Below are 6133 nucleotides of genomic sequence, written 5' to 3'. Positions count from 1 at the left end.
CACAGTAATTAAAAAATAACATTTTCAGTTAACCTAATTGTATGAGTTGTTGAAAGGGCATAAGGGCCTATTTTTTCACGCACACGGGTTCCACAGCCTCTCATGTGGAGATAAGGAGCTTGTGATGCAATATGTATCATGGGTCATTTGAGTTCATCCCTTTAACGGTTGAGCCATGTCAAGATGACGCGCTTTTACAGTACAGCCAGTCACGTCCGTAACATTTTTCAGCAAAAGTCGTTATAAAAAATACATTTTAAATGCAATATTGCCCAAACTTTCTGTGCAAAGATAACTTTCACTGATGTCATATATGACCATCATATAGTTGTTCTAATCTCTTTCTATTTTCCGCGTTACGGATGTGACCGTTATGGACGTGACATTATAAACCCCAACATTGCTGAGCGCAGCTTTCCCGTTAGAATCGCAAATAGCCAAATTGCCAGTCCCGTTATTACACATTCTGGCTGGCATGCAGTCTCGACATCAGTTAAGTAAAGTGTTATGATTTATTTCAAGGGAATGTTAAATTTGAGATCATTCACCGCGTTGTCTATCATGAAGCATTTGTTAGAAGAAATGTTACATTTAAGAATTGCCACCGCGATGTCCATGAAGCATTTAGAGAAGCTCCCGTTTACCAAAATGTAGGCTACGATTATAAGGTCCATTGCATTGTTAAAACCAGGCCAGGTCCAGCCTGGCTTATGTGCGTGGCTGGCTTGTTTCTGTTCAGGACTGGTCGAACGGAAAGGAAGCTACACAATGACATTGAAATGACATGAAATAATGTCTTGATAAATTAAGATAGGTCTTGTCGCCTGGACACATCAGTTCCAATGCTTCCAATGCTAATCCAGCACAATAAGAGCAGGATAGCCAGTTAGCTCATGAGCTCGCAACAACTAGCAGCAGCTTCCATAACATTAATGGTAGCGGTCAGTAGGGCTGTCACGGTGAAGACATTTCCCCAGAGGTACAAAAGGGTGACTTCCCCCCTGTGCTTTATAAATGAGATTTTTATAGTGTGTGTACTGTAGCCTACCTGTTATTCATTTAAATACATTTTTATCAAATGAAAACATAGGCTACATTAAATAAATACAGTAGCAATATCAGTCAATCAGAATTTTATTACAGGAATGCAATGGTGCCCTATAACACAAACAGGCAATACACAGAATACAAATGTAATAATAAAGCAAAATAAATAGGCTATAAAACAAATATGCTTCTTTTATGAAATGGTTACCGAAGAAAGACAAGACAAACTGTAAATTAAGGCGAGACACGGCAGGTGAAAACATCGTTTTTCAAAGCTCTGGTCAAATTTGAGATTATGTGCTATTTTGCTTCCATAACATGTCTTCTTTCAGACTAGTGGAAATAAAACATCAAAAATACGCATTTAGATGTTTATTTTACTTCATTTAGTCTGTTTGCGTCTGTAGATTCTTCCTAAAATCACCAAAAGTTAGCATTTTTTCGCAACGAACCAGAGCGCGGCCGTCTTTTGGATCAGCTGATGTGATATATTGATAGATAGATCTCTCTCTCGAGCATGATGTTATCGCAACCAAACCTGATAGTTTCATTTGTATCAGCAACCAATCGTGGAAATACAAAGGCGGGTTTGATGCTAAACGTGAAATCTCATTGGCTGTTGTTGATTTCTGAGAACGTGATTGGTTCAGATTCGTCACGTGACGTGCTATGACACTTCCTGATAGCTTTCAGCGGGACCTTTAAAAATCTCAAGATGCCGACGCCAATTACTGTAAAACGCTCACAGAAAAGACGACAACAGTTGTCACTTGCAAGGTTTAATCGGAAAAAGGGAATGGAAGAGAAGGGAAAGCAATCAAATGAAGCAGACGGTGAAATTACTTCACAAAGTGCATCGATGCGCAAGCTGTCAGCCGGACAACAGGAGAGAGATAGCGGGAGTGACCAACGCGCCACACAGCAGTGGCTAATAGTTCATGTCGCGCGTTTGAATGAACTGATCGCTGGGTTGATTTGTCCCAATTGTGCAGGGACAGGGCTTAAAATGAACATAGATCCACAGAATCGTGGGTTCTGTAGCAGTTTGCTTCTAGAGTGCAGTTTGTGTGAAAGAGATTGCTACCGCAAAAGTGTTTATACATCTCCGCGCCTTGAAGACGCAACCAGGAACGATGTCGCATTTGATGTCAATGTGCGGATGGTGCTCTTAGCACACGAGTTAGGATTGGGATATGCAGCTCTCAACAAGATCAGCCAGGTGTTGGGGATTCCCGGGCTTCATCTTAAAACCTACCAGAGGCATGACAAGAAAGTGACAGGTAGGCTATGGAAACAGGACTGAGATAGATGTCTCACTTTCTCTCTCTCAAGGATTTGTATAGCACATTTCATACATAGCCTACTGTAATGGCAACACAATGCACGTTATAGATAGAAGGGAAGGGGTGTGTGCATACTAATCATATCCTAATAGGGGAACTGTAAAAAAAAGTTCTAGCTCTCTCTCTGTCTCTCTCTCTCTCTCGCTGTAACATTTCTATGGAATGTTATTCCATAGTCTATGGAAACAGGGTTAGATAGACCTCTCTCTCTCTTTCTCTCTCTGTCTCTCAAATCAAACTTGATTTATATAGCACATTTCATACATAATGGCAACACAATGCACCTTAGAGAGAGAAGGGAGAGGGTAGGCTATGTACTGTATATACTTATCCTACATCATTATATTGTCTTTTTTGAATTGCATCAATAAGGCTTGGTCAGATGAAGAGAATCACTATACATTTCATTTCAGTGGCAGAAATTGAGAGAGGGCTGGAGTCACTGCACAGAACCAGGGAGCAGGTCAGGCAGGCTTATGCTGATATCGACCCAGATGTGGAGGAGTTGCTGAGGGAGGATCCAGATGCAGTCATGAACATAAGCGTGTCTTTTGATGGAACCTGGCAAAAAAGAGGCTTCAGTTCCCGCTATGGAATCGGCGTGTGCATTGACCTCATTACAGGACTGGTGATAGACTATGAGGTCCTATCCTCTTATTGCCATGCTTGTGTACTGAAGGAGAATGCTATGAGACAGAAGAAAATGACAGAGCAGGAGTTTGTCAGCTGGAGAGAGACACACGATGATTGTGCTAAAAACTTTTCAGGATCCAGTAAGGCAATGGAGCAGGAGGCAGCAAAGAGAATGTGGGCCAGGTCTGTGAACCGCCACCAGGTGCGGTACACTCAGATGCTGTCAGATGGGGACAGTGCAGCATTTAGGGAGGTGGTTGCTCTGAACCCATACCCTGGGCATGCAGTTGAGAAATTGGAGTGTATCAATCATGCTCACAAGCGAATGGGTACAGCACTCAGAAAATTGAGTTCACAGGGGAAGTTAGGAGGGAAGGGTGTGGGGAAGCTAACTGCCAACAAATGCAAAACATTGCAAAATTATTACAGGGGAGCAATTCTGAATAACCAGTGTTCACTAGACAACATGAAGGCAGCAATATGGGCCGGTCTCCTCCACTCTATGTCCACTGACGACAACCCCATACACACCCGGTGCTGTCCCTCCTGGTGTTGGTATAGGAGAGCAGAGGACAATGGGGAAACACCTGAAAGCCATAAACACCATGCTCGAAACTTCCTGACACGAGAGGTGGGGCAGAAGCTCATCCCAGTATACCACCGCATGTCAAGTGACAGCCTGCTGCAGCGAATGCAGCATGGAGGCACTCAAAATGCAAACGAGTGCCTCAACTCCGTTATATGGGCACGCTGTCCCAAGACTGTCTTTGTGGGGAAAAACAGGGTTGAGGCAGCAGCAAGTATGGCCATCGCCACATTTAATGAAGGTGCCTCTGCCATGCTGAGTGTTATGGAGAGGTTGTGGCTAGAGAGCACAGTGATTACTGTAAATGCAATGAGTGAAACTGATCGGGTTAGAATCGCAAAAGCTGAGGCCATCACGGCCAGTGTGAAACGTAGGCGCAAGAGCATGAGCACAGCTAATAAACTGAAAAGGCATCAGCAGGAAATGGATGAGGGGCCTACATATGGAGCAGGCATGGAAAACTAGGCTGTAGACAGGCATGGTCAACTAGGCTGTGTTATAGAGGTAGACAAACAAACTAGGTTGGCAGTTCTGCTGGTGGCAGTGTGTGTCTGTGCGCGTGTGTGTGTGTGAGAGAGAGAGAGAGAGACTGGTTCTATTCAGTTCATAAATGCTGTGTTATTGTCATCAGTTTTTATGTTTTAGATGTTCTATATTGTTGTTTCTAATGATTTGATTAGATATTGTGTCTGTAAATAGTGCTTTCCAACAAAATGTATGGAATTTTACAATACATATTTTAAAAGCCTGTTTTCTCTAAATGAGTTTTTTCTCATACTCTGAGATCGAAATCTCCACTTCAGTAGCACTTACATACACCAAACTTTCCAGTTGTACTCCCATCTATGTTCTGAAGGCTTTTACAGAGGGGTTTGTTCATATATCATTCAAAGCCTGAATTATATGACATTTTATTCCTAAAAACATGGCGAAAATTGATTTTTTTATGGCTGTTGAACTATTTTCTGCTTTATGGAGTGATAAAAAGAGATATCAAAAATCCCCTCTGTAAAAGCCTTTGACTCTAATATGTCAACAAAATGAAACAATAATTTTTAATCTGGCTTTATCCAAACTTCAGATTTCTGTTCTGGAAAGTTATGCAAATTAGCGCATATTTGATAAGATCATGCCTAATTTGCATATTTAAACATAACATTTCATAAAACTTGTAATACAAAAAAACATTGTCTTATCATAAGTAATCAACTGGGTAATCATCATGGTGATACCTATTATTTTTTTTAGCCTATTCACCTGCACTCAAAAAAATAACTCATTGGATTAACTCAATTTAATTGAGGGCAGAATTTCCATCCAATAAATATATGTAGCCCCAATTAAAACTATGAGAGTTAGTCCAACTCATTTTTATTAAATACAGCTAAAATGAAATAATTCCATGACTTAAGTGAAATTGTTTTACGTTGCCTCAACTCAAACTAAGTGAGTTAGTCCAACTCATTTTTATTAAATACAGCTAAAATGAAATAATTCCATGACTTAAGTGAAATTGTTTTACGTTGCCTCAACTCAAACTAAGTGAGTTAGTCCAACTCAAAACACTCAATTAAATTGTGGGCAGAATTTCCATCCAAAATATAGTTAGTCCAACTCATTTTTATCAAATAGAGCTAAAATTAAATAATTACATTTACAAAGTTAACCCTTTTTACCTTTGTCCAACTCAAACTAATGTAATTAACTGGAAATGAAATACATGTTATTTGATGCCCCATTAAACATGACAAATGAGACAAAACATAGTTAGTGTTTTTTATTTAAACATAACAGCCTATGTCCAATATTACGGTAGAAAAAAAAAGTAAGACCTCCCAGATCACAGTCCAGCTTCTGCTACTATGACAGCTCTGGCTTTAGAACACACACAACACAACACAATGAATGTAAGTCAGAAAGTATAGACTTTGTGACAGACAATGATGCCGTACAAAGATGCTGTATGTAGTGCCAGAGCAAGTCAGAAATTATAAATTAATAACTGCCTTTGGAATGTGAACAAAATATTCCAACTTCAATAAAACGACAATAAAACAACAATGAAACAACAAGTTTCAAACTTAATTTGCCATGAGTTTTGTACACGTGATTTGATAGCTGTTGGACCATCTACTACTACTACAACTTCTACACTGTAGTTCTGATATACTTATGTACCTGGTCTTTACAAGGCAAACAGCCAACATAGATGTCCAGAAACATTTTACTTGAATACCTTTTATGTCAAAACAAAGGGGGACTAGTCGGTTGTTTTTTGATAGTGTACACACACACGCACACACACCCGAACACGCGCACACACTCACAGGCGCACACACTCGGACCCACCAGAAAAACTCTCAACAAAGCCACCTATTCCGTGGGCTCCAAGATTGTCAGCTATTACGCACTGGACAGTACACACACTCACAGGCACACACACTCACAGGCACACGCATGCTTGTGCATGCATGCGTGCGTATGTGTACACTATCAAAAAACAACCGACTAGTCCCAACCTGAC

This window comes from Borostomias antarcticus (assembly GCF_949987555.1).
Source record: "Borostomias antarcticus genome assembly, chromosome: 17".
Classification (NCBI taxonomy): Eukaryota; Metazoa; Chordata; class Actinopteri; order Stomiiformes; family Stomiidae; genus Borostomias; species Borostomias antarcticus.
Note: the sequence above shows the minus strand (reverse complement) of the source record.